Source organism: Lissotriton vulgaris, chromosome 1_2 (assembly GCF_964263255.1).
Source record: "Lissotriton vulgaris chromosome 1_2, aLisVul1.2, whole genome shotgun sequence".
NCBI classification, from domain to species: domain Eukaryota; kingdom Metazoa; phylum Chordata; class Amphibia; order Caudata; family Salamandridae; genus Lissotriton; species Lissotriton vulgaris.
The window spans coordinates 38,314,102-38,327,939 of NC_141686.1; the positions used below are offsets into that span (position 1 = coordinate 38,314,102).

General features: G+C 48.5%; 1 protein-coding gene across 1 annotated transcript in view; it reads right to left on the reverse strand.

Annotated features, from left to right (window-relative positions):
• Positions 1–554, reverse strand: part of RESF1 (retroelement silencing factor 1) — a 376,576-nt gene extending 376,022 nt beyond the window's left edge. The window contains exon 1 of the mRNA XM_086952784.1: positions 420–554. The gene's annotated coding sequence lies outside the window, so the exon portion shown is untranslated. The remainder of the gene's footprint in view (positions 1–419) is intronic.
• Between the last annotated feature and the right edge of the window lie 13,284 nt (positions 555–13,838).

Here is a 13,838-nt window from a genome sequence, read left to right on the forward strand (position 1 = left end):
GTTGTTTAACTGCCTGTCGCATAGATTTCAAATAGCGGGCTCATGATTGCAGAAATTTCCCTAATTGGCAGCCGCAACTGCATCTTTACCTGTTCTCAAATTGAAATGCAGGAAAACCATCCAGTAACTTCTAAAAACTAATAGATGGGTCCAAATACAGATTGTATACAATAAAGACTGAGGCTACGCTCAACAGAGTCGACAAGAGCATTTCATTGTGCCTTTGATACGCCTTAAACTGTATTCTTTTAGTGGAATCAGTTCACACAATAGGAACGGTAAGCATTGCTTCATTGGCATTTTTCAGGGCAAATCCAAAAACCCTAAAACTCAAATTTCGTTATACTGACGGACGAAAATTCCCGATCATACCCTGGCAGAGACGGCTTCAGTATCATGAATCTAGGTACATTAGTTACCTTCAACGTGTGAAAGCAAAATATCTGTAAATATAAGCTAAGGACGAACACACACAAGAGCTTAAAAGTGGCAAGCTTTTATTTGCCAAAGAACTGCAGTTGAGACAGCTCGCAGTGAAGACTGCAGAGCGATCTGATTATAAAGTAAAGAATCAACCTTTATATACAATTCTGAAGCCTTCAGGCAGTTTAATCATTAACATCAGCACCGTTGCGTGAGCTTTTGTTAAGTATGTCCGCATGTACATTTGTTTTATATGCTATCGCAGTGACGCACATGATCTAACTTTTGCCAATCTTCTAAGCTCCTATCTCCTACCGGTTGTCAAACAAACACTGCTGATTTAGCCAGCAGATGTTTGTTCTTTCTGTGTCATATGAACAATTGGACTTCAGTTCAAATGCTGATTAGAGAGCTGTTTCTAAGAATCAACTCGCTGACCTGGCTTTTGTACACGTGCAAAGGTTAAAGAGCCGTTTCTCAGAATTGATCAAATACCAGCAGCTGACTTTACACTTACACATTACATTTTCAATTCATTCATCATTCATTTCTTGCTGAATTTCAGAAGGTTTATTTGAACTATTTGTAGAGCATAGAGCTGCACCTGGTAAGATACCACATATTATTTCTAACCAGATTTTACACAGAAATTAATGCAAAACAATGGTTCACTTTAAATTATCGATTCTTCACAGGAGCTAATTAATTTACTCTTTACTCGAGATGGAGGAACTTATGGTGCTGGTGTTAACTAAACACATTACATCTTGAGTCTTTACAGTACCCGGTATTAACAGGCCATCTGATCAACGTCTAAAACCAATGCATTCAGCACATCCTCTAACTTGGGGCACCCATAATATTCCTTCGGCTGCCCTGGTCTTTGTGCATACATATCAAAAACATTGATCTGAGGTGTGGTCATGTTCTGTGGCTAATTCGTGTGTTGTGGTGGCATGGTGTGTTGCATTCTCGGTTCTGTTCTTCCTATGTTCTGATGCGGATACGGATACGGATTGTTCGGATAACCCCTGATGGGGCCTGGGTGGTTGCGAGGTGGAGAGGAGCATATGGAGGCATACAGTCTTCCAATGTCCCATTTGCCCACAGCAAAAGCAGCTTGTTGACTGCACAATCCCTTTGTTCCTCCCCCCCACCCCCCCACAGGTACCTACCCATCAATTGCCCTCCTTGCCCAGACCTCTTTCTCTTCTGCATTCAAAATTAGTGTTCTGACTCTGTAACTGGTGCACTGTTAATCTAGTCTTAGTGCCTAATTCATATCAGGTGGTATAGATACTCAGTTGCAATGGAGTATCGATACTGCCAAGATAGAGGTCTGTCCGCATCTAATATGTCACCACCATAGCCAAACCTTTGTGACGGCCCAACGGAGTAAGGGCCATCAGAGAAATGGCTATATGTCTGCCCACCCAATTAGGATGGGCAGTGGGCGGATATATAGCCAAGCTTTTTTTTTATGTCAGTCACTACAGGGTTAACCAAGGACAGTAAAATAGGAATATTGAGCCGTCTCCATGAGAGAGGACTCCCACATTGAGGGGGGCAAAAGTGTTTACTTTCAAAAAGAAAGTTCAGTTTGGGTATTTTCTTTTGGAAATTTTCGAAAATGAACTGTTTGGTGCTGGCCTGCAACATGTTGGTGCAGGGCCAAACAGGCAAACGCACTGGCAGAAACAGCCATGACGGTATGCTTGGCGTACATTTATAAATTTGTCAGGTAGGCCCACCACCACAGTGATGGAGTAAACTGTTTTGTCTTCCTGGGGAAACAACAGTCCCTCAGCCAAATAATACATCGGGCCCTTACTATCCTTTGTGTTGGTCCTTCTCCTCTACTTTATTTGCCCGATAGTCTGTGCAATACTTAGCTACTGCTAGTTCCGCAAAGGTTCACTGGCCTAACATGTAGCTACTGTCTTGTGTGCGGATAGCTGGACGTAATCCCTTCAGAAAAGCATTCAGTACCTCTAATCTGCCCCCTGAATGGTTCAGGTCCATACCACCATATGTGTCTTGAATGTTCCTAATGGTGTGATCAGTCGTGTTCTTTTCCTGTTGTGTCAGTATTATCTTAGCCCAGTTAGTCATGTGTTGTATTAAGTAGTCTTTCTTCCAACTCTTTCAATACTTTGGCGGCCAGACTCATTGTACCTACTGCTGTTCCATCACCCTCTGCTCGGTCTAGTTCCGCTTTTGACCAATCTATCTTAACTCTGACCTGTTCCCATATGTTATGGGATATGATTGTGGAGAACAGTGTCCATGTCCTTCCACAATAACTCCCCAAATAACATTGTTTTCTCTACCCTAGTGTACCTGTTTTCTGGGGGTTTTCATCAGGTTAGAAAATTATTTTCGTAAATAACAATAAGTACCAGGCGTTCCAGGGTATATGCACATATCCAGCCTTTCCTTCTGCCTAAGGAACCTCTCTGATTGGTTGAGCTGAGTTGGTTTCTAATTCAAGCACAGCTGGTGTTTGCTTCTTCTGCCCTCTCCTTATTAGCCATTCTAGTGCAAATTTCAGTACTGCCGGTATACTAGGCAGTCCCTCAGAATACGAGTACCATAAAGCCTTCACATTTTCTTCCATCTGCAAATATTTTTTGGCCCATGTCATGGTCATATATTTTTAGGGGCATACATATCTATCATCTTCTCCGCACACTGTTTTCACTTGCCTGTGTCAATGTAACCTCCAGGATCGCATTGATAGCTCTATTAGACCTTATGCCCAGGGTCTTCAGAGTTGGAAAAACAGTTCTTTTCACTCTTCTTTTTGTAACTCCTTGTTTGTTCTTTTCTCGAACCTTCCACCTACTATTTTTATCTTACTAAGTCCTACTTCCTTCGGACCTTCTATGTGCTCAGCCTTCCATCATTTGTCTGACCAACACACTCCTCTTCTATCTAACACAATAACACAAGCGCACAACACATACACTCCACGGCACCGCAAATTTGAACTCAGCAAACAAGTCCTAGACAAACATTCTTAACTCTACTTCTTCCCCTCCTACACAAAACATATAATCTACTCACAAACATATCACCATCTCCTTTACCTTACAACTTCCACTCACAAACAATACTATCCATCTCATAAAATAAATACACCAGCACCTCTTTTCACTACTTCTCAAAAGCAAAACTTATCACACACACACCAGCACAACAAAATCTCTTTTTTTGTTATTTTTTTAAAAAGATTTTTATTGCAAGCAAATCAGATGACATACACTTTTTCATACATTCAAAATAATACGAGATATAGTAAATTTCACAGCATAATTATAATCATAATATGAATTTAAACATAGACAACAATGATATAAGGAATACAGCTACCCTAATTCCCCCTGGATCCAGTGCTGAAGAGGCGCACATATTTTTCCTCCCACATGCCTTTTTTTACGACCTTTTGTTGCATAAATGGCGTGTTCTAAATTCTATCAACAAAATCTCTCAAGCACAAAACCTCATAATACTTCCCGTCACAAAATACAAACATACACCCACATTTCAAATTACACAAATGAACAAACTCAAAGGCCAAGCTTTCTCATTTCCACCACACCTAACACACAAAGAACAACTCTTTCCAACCGCCTCTACTCCAATGGACAGTTTAGAACCTTACTGCATGACCCACATGCTTCACCACCACCCCTGACTCATAACCTTCCGCCCTAAACAAACGTTAACAATGCAAGCAATGTGCCACACCTAAACTTCGCTTCTCCATGTTAACTGCACAACCAGGTTATACCACAAAAACACAGTGCACCAACCCTCAAACACCGTCACCACCACAAACACACACAATCCCACAAAATGCCCTCCTAGCCTCCTGGACGAGGAACACTATATAGAATAGCTACACTATTGCTATCCTCATACATCTAATACCAGCACTCAAGGACACACCTGCTACACGCCCACAAAATAGTGCTCACTCTTCTACAAAACAAAGTAACACTATCACCAAACATCCTCTAAACAATCTACTAATAAATGCGTGATCGCTCGCTAAAAACAAACATCACATCTATGACCTGCTCACTGATGCAAAACCAGACATACTATTCATAACTAAATCATGGTTGGGAGATCATATGGTTCCAGTCCTGCATAAAGCCATTCCTGTAAGCTATCAAACGATCACCGAAAATAGTATAGGCAAAGAATTATGTGGCCTAGCTGTTGTGTTTAGGCAAATATTACATGTCATAAGTAGATTACGTTTCCATAAAAGATTGTGAGGACCTTTTCACCAGATGCAATCCTACACCATCTTCTTTCTGTAACTTCCTGCTCCATTACAGACCTCGACCAAGCACGGTAACATTCCCAGACACACTCCTAGATATGGTTTCAAACCTGATATTACTACACTCCAACCTATGCGTTCTGGGTGACCTCAACATTTGGTTTGACAAACCCAATATGCCCCATCCAAAAACAATAAAATCGCTGGCCTAGACGCACTGAGCCTGCATCAGATCGTCCACAAACTCACACAACACTGGGCACATGCTAATTTTTGCAAATACCGAACTAGATACCTTTCAAACTATAACTTCGGTCACATGGTCAGACCACCATATGCTTTCTATCCAACATAAAACACTAAGCGACTCACCTAAAACCACCTTACATGCATCCACCTATTGACCATGGAACAAACTAAATTTGGAACACTTAGAAACACAACTAACATTCAGTACAGATCTGGAACCAGTAAATTCTGTTAAAAAAGTATATGAGTGGCTTGAGGAAGCTTTTAATATCCCGATACCACTCAAAACCACACAACAGAACAAAAGAAAACAAGCACCTTGGAGAAATACAGAGATAAAAGACATAAAACAACAAATTAGAGCGCTGCAACGTGCCTGGCTCAAAACAAACGCCAATCAAGACAAACTTCACAAACTGAAAATTAAGAGATTATACAAGTCAGCTCTCAAAAAACCAAAGAAAAGGTACTATTCAGACAGAATTCAAAATGCTAAATGTGCAAATAAAGAATTCTATAAAATACTCAATGAACTTCGTTAACTGAATTGCTTAGAAGGAGATTTCACAGACAAACTGGCAAATCATTACACGGACAGAGTAGACATGTTCGACTCGTACTTAAAACAAAGACAAAGCACCAGCACTGACCCTTTTCCAAAACAATCAAAGAATACTCTAACCCAGCCTCTCTGTTCCTTCCAACACATTTCGCACAATGAATTTATGGACTTGGTCAAAGCAAGCGGGCCCGCCGGCAGCCCTGACCCGTGTTCACCGCAAACCTTCAATACATTTCTTCTAACAACCTCTGCTGCCACTCCAGTAAGAAGAATCATCAACGATTCCTTAACTAGCGGTATATTTCCAGAAGAAATAAAAAAACTCCTACATACCCCCATTACTGAAGAAAACAAACTTGAACCAGCTGAACCCTGACAACTCCAGGCCCAATATAAATTGATTTTTTCTGGTTATACTAATAAGAAGAGCAGCGTTCGTCCAGATGTCACAATTCAATGAAGACAATGCCATAATTTCAGACATCCAAACGGGAAGATTCTCAGAATCTGCCCTCCTTGCCATCTGGGATGACCTGAAGTACACAGTTGACCGCAACGGGGTTGCTGCGCTACATCTCTTGGACCTTTTGGTTGCCTATGACACGGTTGACCTTAACACTCTGATACAAAGACTCTACTAAGCCGGCATAGAGGGTACTGCTCTAGACTGGATCGCATCCTACATTCGCAACAGAACTAATGTCATCCATACCCCATCTTTCTCATCCAAATCGTACTCCACAAAAGCAGGGGGTCCCTAAAGGCTCTATCATCTCAACCATGCTTTCAACATGTACATTAAGTCATCACTGATACTGATCAATCAAATCAGTTCAGTAAATCTTTATTATTTCGATGATAAAAACCATCATAAAAAAACAGGTTATACAAAATTCATTACAATACAATACTTAACTATATGGGAGTTTAAAAAAATTAAAAACAGATACATAACTAGTAAAATTCCTATGGAGAATACACATTTTATGTACATGATCAATACATTTCACTTCACATGCTATAACTATGCAGATGAAACGCAAATACTCCTTTAATTGCAATGCTGCAACAACATTGGAAATTCCCTAATTTTCAGTTGTCTCAGAGACGTGGATCAATGGATGACAGAGCCATCTCAAATTTAATTCTTCCAAAACGGAAATACTCATGTGTTGCAATTGGAAACATTATGAGCTGCTCACCGCCTGGCCTGATGAACTGGGATCACCGCCTAAAGTACTGAAGAAAGTAAGATACCTCATAATGGCCATGGATTCCAAGCTATCGGTGAATGCCCAAGTTAACAAACTAGAAAGATTATGCTTTGTTACTATAAAAACTCTGACAAATCATCCCCATTTGGGATTTCCACCCAAGGTCCAAGCTGCCATCTCGTTTGTTCTGTCCAAACCCGATTACGCCAATAGCCTCTACCACGGATCACCTTTAAGGAGTATGAAAATGTTACAACGGATTCAGAACGTGGCTGACAGACTAGTCTTACATATCAAACCTGCAAGACCTCATCTCCCCTGCCTTAAAACACCAGCATTAGTTACCGGTTGCCAGATGATCCATGTTCAAGCTGCTTCGTATCACTCCCAAAGCGATACATGGAACAGGACCTCTCTTCATCAATCAATCAATGACACTTGTAAAGCGCGCTACATACCCGTAGGGTCTCAAGGCGCTGGGGGGGGGGGGGTGCCGCTACTGCTCGAACAGCCAGGTCTTCAGCTTCCTCCTGAAGGAGAGGTGGTCTTGGGTCAGGCGCAGGTCGGTCGGGAGGGAGTTCCAGGTCTTGGCAGCCAGGTAGGAGAAGGACCTTCCTCCTGTAGTCGCTCTTCGGATGCGGGGGACGGCGGCGAGGGCGTGGTTGGCTGATCGGAGGTGGCGTTTGGGAGCGTAGAAGTTGACTCGGCTGTTGAGGTAGCTCGGGCCTTGGTCGTGTAGGGCTTTGTGTGCGTGGGTGAGGAGGCGGAAGGTGATTCTTTTGCTGACGGGGAGCCAGTGAAGGTCTCTGAGATGTCCGGAGATGTGACTGGTTCGTGGGATGTCGAGGATGAGTCTGGCTGAGGCGTTCTGGATCCGCTGGAGTCTCTTCTGGAGCTTGGCGGTGGTACCGGCGTAGAGGGAGTTGCCGTAGTCCAGTCGGCTGGTGACGAGGGCCTGGGTGACGGTCCTCCTGGTCTCGGTGGGGATCCACCAGAAGATCTTCCGTAGCATGCGTAGGATGTTGAAGCACGCCGAGGAGACGTTGTTGACTTGCCTGGTCATGGAGAGGGAGGAGTCCAGGATGAAGCCCAGGTTGCGTGCATGGTCTGTTGGTTTGGGTGCGGTGCCCAGGGCGGGAGGCCACCAGGAGTCGTCCCAGGCGGAGGGTGAGGGGCCCAGGATGAGGACCTCCGTCTTGTCCGAGTTCAGTTTTAGGCGGCTGGTAGTCATCCACTCGGCTACCTCCTTCATCCCTTCGTGCAGGTTGGCTCTGGCGGCGGCGGGGTCGTTGGTCAGGGAGAGGATCAGCTGGGTGTCGTCGGCGTAGGAGATTATGCTGAGGTTGTGTTTGCGTACGATGGCCGCGAGGGGGCTCATGTAGACGTTGAAGAGGGTGGGGCTCAGAGATGATCCTTGAGGGACGCCGCAGATGACTTCGGAGGCCTCTGACTTGTACGGTGGTAGGCGGACTCTCTGTGTTCTTCCGTCGAGGAAGGAGATGATCCATTCCAGCGCCTTGTCCTGGATTCCGATGTTGCTGAGGCGCCGTACTAGGGTGCGGTGGCAGACCGTGTCGAATGCCGCGGAGAGGTCTAGGAGGATGAGGGCCGCTGTTTCTCCATTGTCCATCAGGGCTCGGATGTCATCGGTGGCGGCGATGAGGGCGGTCTCGGTGCTGTGATTGGCTCGGAAGCCGGACTGTGAGGGGTCGAGGGATCCGTTCGTCTCGAGGAAGGCGGCCATCTGCTTGTTGACGGTCTTCTCGATGACTTTGGCTGGAAACGGGAGGAGCGAGATGGGGCGGTAGTTCTTGAGGTCGGTGGGGTCCGCTGTTGGTTTCTTGAGTAGAGCGCTGAGTTCGGCGTGTTTCCAGCTCTCAGGGAAGATGGTGGTGTCGAAGGATGTGTTGATGATGTCTCGCAGGTGGGGTGCGATGACAGCGTCGGCCTTGTTGAAGACGTGGTGAGGGCAGGGGTCGGTCGGTGATCCGGAGTGGATGGAGTTCATCGTGCGGATGGTGTCTTCGGTGCTGATCGGGGTCCAGGCGTGGAGGGTGGTAGTGGGGGGTGGTTGTTCGGTCATGGTGTGCGTTGGTTGGTTGTTGAAGCTGTTGTGTATGTCCGCGATCTTGTTGTGGAAGTATGAGGCGAGGGAGTTGCAGAGGTCTTGCGATGGGGTGATGTCGTTTCCTGCGCTGGGGTTGGAGAGCTCTTTCACGATGTTGAAGAGTTCCTTGCTGTTGTGTGCGTTGTTGTCCAATCTGTCCTTGAATGCTGTTTTCTTGGCGGCGCGGATCAGCTGGTGGTGTTTCCGGGTGGCAAGCTTGAAGGAGGTCCTGTTGTCCGGTGTCGGATCCCTTCTCCAGACTCTCGAGGGCTCGGCAGTTCTTCTTGGAGCTCTTGAGTTAGTCGGTGAACCAAGGGGCCTTCTTGCTGCCGGGTCTGCTGGGCGGGGTCCTCAGTGGGGCGAGTTCGTCCGCGCAGTTGCTGATCCACTTCGTGAGGTTGTCGGAGGCCTGGCTGGGGTCCGCTGAGCTGGCAGGAGGGTGCTGGCTCAGGGAGGTGGCGAGCTGGTCTGTTGTGATCTTGTTCCAGCTTCTGCGGGCAGCCTGTTGGTGGTGGTGGTGGGTCGTCGTTCTCTTGAAGGTGAAGTGGACGCAGCTGTGGTCCGTCCATTGAAGCTCTGTGGCGTGGCTGAAGTCGATGTCTGTGCTGGAGGAGAAGACTGCGTCGAGTGTGTGTCCGGTGAGGTGGGTGGGGGTGGACACCAGTTGCTTGAGTCCCAGGTTGGCGAGGTTGTCGAGCAGGGTGCTGGTGTTGCGGTCGTTGTTGTTCTCCAGATGGAAGTTGAGGTCTCCCAGGAGGATGTAGTCAGCGGAGGGGAGGGCATGCGGGCTGACGAAGTCGGCGATGTCCTCGCTGAATTGTGTGCGTGGTCCAGGGGGTCGGTAGATCAGGGTGCCTCTGAGGGTGGTGTTCGGGTTGGTGTGGATCTGGAAATGCAGGTGTTCGGCGCTGGTCAGGGTGTTGTCGGTGCTCGTCGTGAGACGGATGGTGTTCCTGTGGATGATGGCGATGCCTCCTCCCATCTGGTTGGCGTTTCGGTCCCTCCGGACGATCTTGTAGCCCTCTGGGATAGCGATGGCGATGTCGGGAGCTGAAGAGGCGTTCATCCAGGTCTCCGTGAGGAAGGCAACGTCAGGGGCTGTGGTGTCGAGGAGGTTCCAGAGTTCGATGGCGTGTCTGTGGACGGAGCGGGTGTTGAGCAGGATGCACTTGAGGTGGGTACTGCTGGTGTTCGACTTGGCGGGTGCTGGTGCGAGGCTGGTCCGGATGCAGGAGAACTTGCAGGCGTGGCAGCTGAAAGGTCCGTGGGTACGTCGTGGAGTGGCTTGATGGCATTCTGGGAGTCGGCCGGTGTTGAGAGCGGTGAGGGTGGCGGCGGAGTACGTCAGGCGGGTCGGTCGGGCTCTTCGGGGGCCAGGGGTCCTGGCACTGGGCGCGGTCCAGGCGCGGACGGGCGTAGACGGGCTTACCTTTGGCGCGCCTTCGGCGCACAAACGGCGCGCCCGCTGCGCGTGACCGCTGCGCGTGACCGCTGCGCATTCGCACGGTCGCCATTTAAGGCGAAGTGCGCGGGTGGGCGGCGCAGCTGGGAGGCGGGAGCGGGGAGGGAAACAGAAGAGAAAAGGGGCGGGGCTAATGGCGGTGGCGGGAAGCGGGAGCGGGGAGCGGAGGGCAGCGAGGTAGGCGGGCAAACAGGAAGGAGACAGGCACAATGTACTGTAGCAGGGTTTCCGTTCTCCCACAGAACTGTGCATAGAGATCTAGAACCTCAGTGAGTTAGGATGATCCAAAACTCATCTCAGTGTCAGAAATCCCCTTACCTAGCTAGCTACAGTGCCTCATGGATCATTATGGAATGATACATGTCTTAGGCAAACCAGAACATGATCTTTAGAATACCTCAGGAATCGTGGAACACATGAACACTCTTTCGTTAAATAATCATTTCAAACCAAAACTGAGAGTCAAAGAACACAAGTGCAAGTTTGAAATATTTATTATTCAATGCAAAGTTCTCAAACGCAGTATCTTGTATAATACCAAAATGCAGATTATAAAAACCATAGTCAGCAGCATAGTCACTAATCCATAGTAAGCAAAAGGTGCTAGCATGATATAATGCAAAACCTATAGAAATCTCTAGCACCTATATTTCGCGCACCCTATCTAGCATATTATTTTATATCTAAGAAGGTCTCATTCGGGCTTTAGCAGGGCGGCCCCATACCTCTCAATGTCAGTAGGAGCAGTTCACATCAGCAGCTACCATCTCTCTTCCTGCGCAGCACCAAGTGTCTACGTTCATTCCGTGTAACTCTATCTTAAACCCGCGTAGAGCCCAAAATGTTGGCATCAACATTATTTGTGTTATGTCTAATGTCTAATGTGGTGCGAGGATCAGACTTCCCAGCAACCTTGTGTTAGGTTAATCTTAAAGTGTGCAGCTCTCAGTGTGCAGACAGTTGTACCAAGTGTACGAGGCAAAGCTGATAGCATAGGAATAACATATTATTCTCAAATAAAACACCTCACCGCTTCTAGGGTGAAAGCTACAACAACAAGTACGTGTCGTGTGCAAAACTGAAGCCGAAGGCAAAGCGGCTGTTTAAACATGTAATACACTCATGCTAACTTAACGCAATATATGTAATGAAGTATCCATATGACAGTACAGAGGAGTTCAAAACACGACGAGAAAACGGCACATACAAAAAAACAGGCAACAATTCAAGTCAAAAACGGGGGAAAAACAGTAAGCACACGATCTTGGGCACAGAAAGAAACAAGCACAAATTACTGACAAAAACGGGCGAAAACCAAAGGGGAGCGCTCAAGGCGGCAGCGAGGCCGGCGCTGAGGCAGAGGCAGGCACTGGGGGCACACGCAGCAGCTGGTGGCCGTGCGGCGCGGGGGGGTCCCACAAGTGGGTCACACTCACCTGCGTCGCACGGTCGCCATTTAAGGCCAAGTGCGCGGGTGAGCGGAGCAGCTGGGAGGCGGGAGCGGGGAGGGAAACAGAAGAGAAAAGGGGCGGGGCTAATGGTGGTGGCGGGAAGCAGGAGCGGGGAGCGGAGGGCGGCGAGGTAGGCGGGCAAACAGGAAGGAGACAGGCACAATGAACAGAGGAGTTCAAAACACGACGAGAAAACGGCACATACAAAAAAACAGGCAACAATTCAAGTCAAAAACGGGGGAAAAAAACAGTAAGCACACGATCTTGGGCACAGAAAGAAACAAGCACAAATTACTGACAAAAACGGCCGAAAACCAAAGGGGAGCGCTCAAGGCGGCAGCGAGGCCGGCGCTGAGGCAGAGGCAGGCACTGGGGGCACACGCAGCAGCTGGTGGCCGTGCGGCGCGGGGGTGTCCCACAAGTGGATTCATCAGGAACGAAATCATCAAAAACATTCAACAAAAGGAGCATCCACTCTGGAGTGGCACCTCGCCTCAAAATGCCAAGATACAAGAAAAAAAACATGGGTGACACATGCTTCTCTGTTCAAGCAGCCAAACTACGGAACTCTTTACCCCCACCATTAGATCCCACATAAGATCAAGGGACAACCACCTTATCTTCAGAAAACTACTCAAGAATTAGCTCTACCCGCAACAATCAATCAATCAATTCATTTGTATAGCGCGCTACTCACCAGGAAGGGTCTCAAGGCGCTGGGGAGGGGGATACGTTACTGCTCGAAAAGCCAGGTCTTGAGTTGCTTCCTGAAGGAGAGATGGTCCTGGGTTAGTCAAAGGTGGATGGGGAGGGAGTTCCATGTCTTAGCAGCCAGGTAGGAGAAGGATCTTCCTCCGGAGGTGGTACTGCGGATGTGTGGAACGGCGGCGAGGGCATGGCTGGTCGTTCGTAGCTGGCGGGTGGGCGTGTAGAAGGTCAGGTGGTTGTTGAGGTACTTGGGGCCCAGGTCGTGGAGAGCATGTTGTGCGTGGGTGAGGAGTTTGAACGTGATCCTCTTGCTGACGGGCAGCCAGTGTAGGTTTCTCAGGTGGCCGGAGATGTGGCTGTGTCGGGGAAGTCCAGGACGAGTCGTGCGGAGGTGTTCTGGATGCGTTGGAGTCTTTTCTGGAGTTTTGCTGTGGTCCCGGCGTAGAGGGTGTTTCCATAGTCCAGTCGGCTGGTGACAAGTGCCTGGGAGACAGTCTTCCTGGATTCGGTGGGGATCCATCGGAAGATCTTTCGGAGCATGCGCAGGGTGTAGAAGCACGATGATGAGACGGCGTTGACTTGTCTGGTCATCGAGAGGGAGGAGTCCAGGATGAAGCCCAGGTTGTGTGCGTGGTCCGTTGGCTTGGGATTGGTGCCCAGAGCAGGGGGCCACCAGGAGTCGTCCCAGGCGTATGTGATGATCCCAGGATGAGGACTTCCGTCTTGTCAGAGTTCAGTTTCAGGCGGCTGTTCTTCATCCACTCGGCGACGTCTTTCATCCCTTCGTGTAGGCTGGTTCTGGCGGTGGCAGGGTCGTTGGTGAGGGAGAGGATCAGCTGGGTTTCGTCGGCGTAGGAGAGGATGTTGAGGTTGTGTTGGCGTGCGATGGCTTCGAGGGGGCTCATGTAGACGTTGAAGAGGGTGGGGCTGAGTGATGATCCTTGGGGTACGCCGCAGATGACTTCAGTGGCCTCGGATCTGAACGGGGGGAGGCGGACTTTCTGGGTTCTTCCGGCGAGGAACGAGATGATCCACTCCAGTGCCTTCTCTCGGATTCCGATGTTGCTGAGGCGCTGCACTAGGATGCGGTGGCAGACAGTGTCGAACGCTGCGGAGAGGTCCAGGAGGATGAGGGCCGCTGTTTCCCCGTTGGCGAGCAGGGATCTGATGTCGTCAGTGGCTGCAATGAGGGCGGTCTCGGTGCGGTGGTTGGCTCGGAAACCGGACTGCGACTGGTAGAGGGATCCATTCGTTTCGAGGAAGGCGGCAAGCTGTCTGTTGACGGTCTTCTCGATGACTTTGGCAGGAAAATGGAGGAGCGAGATGGGGCGGAAGTTCTTGAGGTCGGTGGGGTCCGCTGTTGGTTTC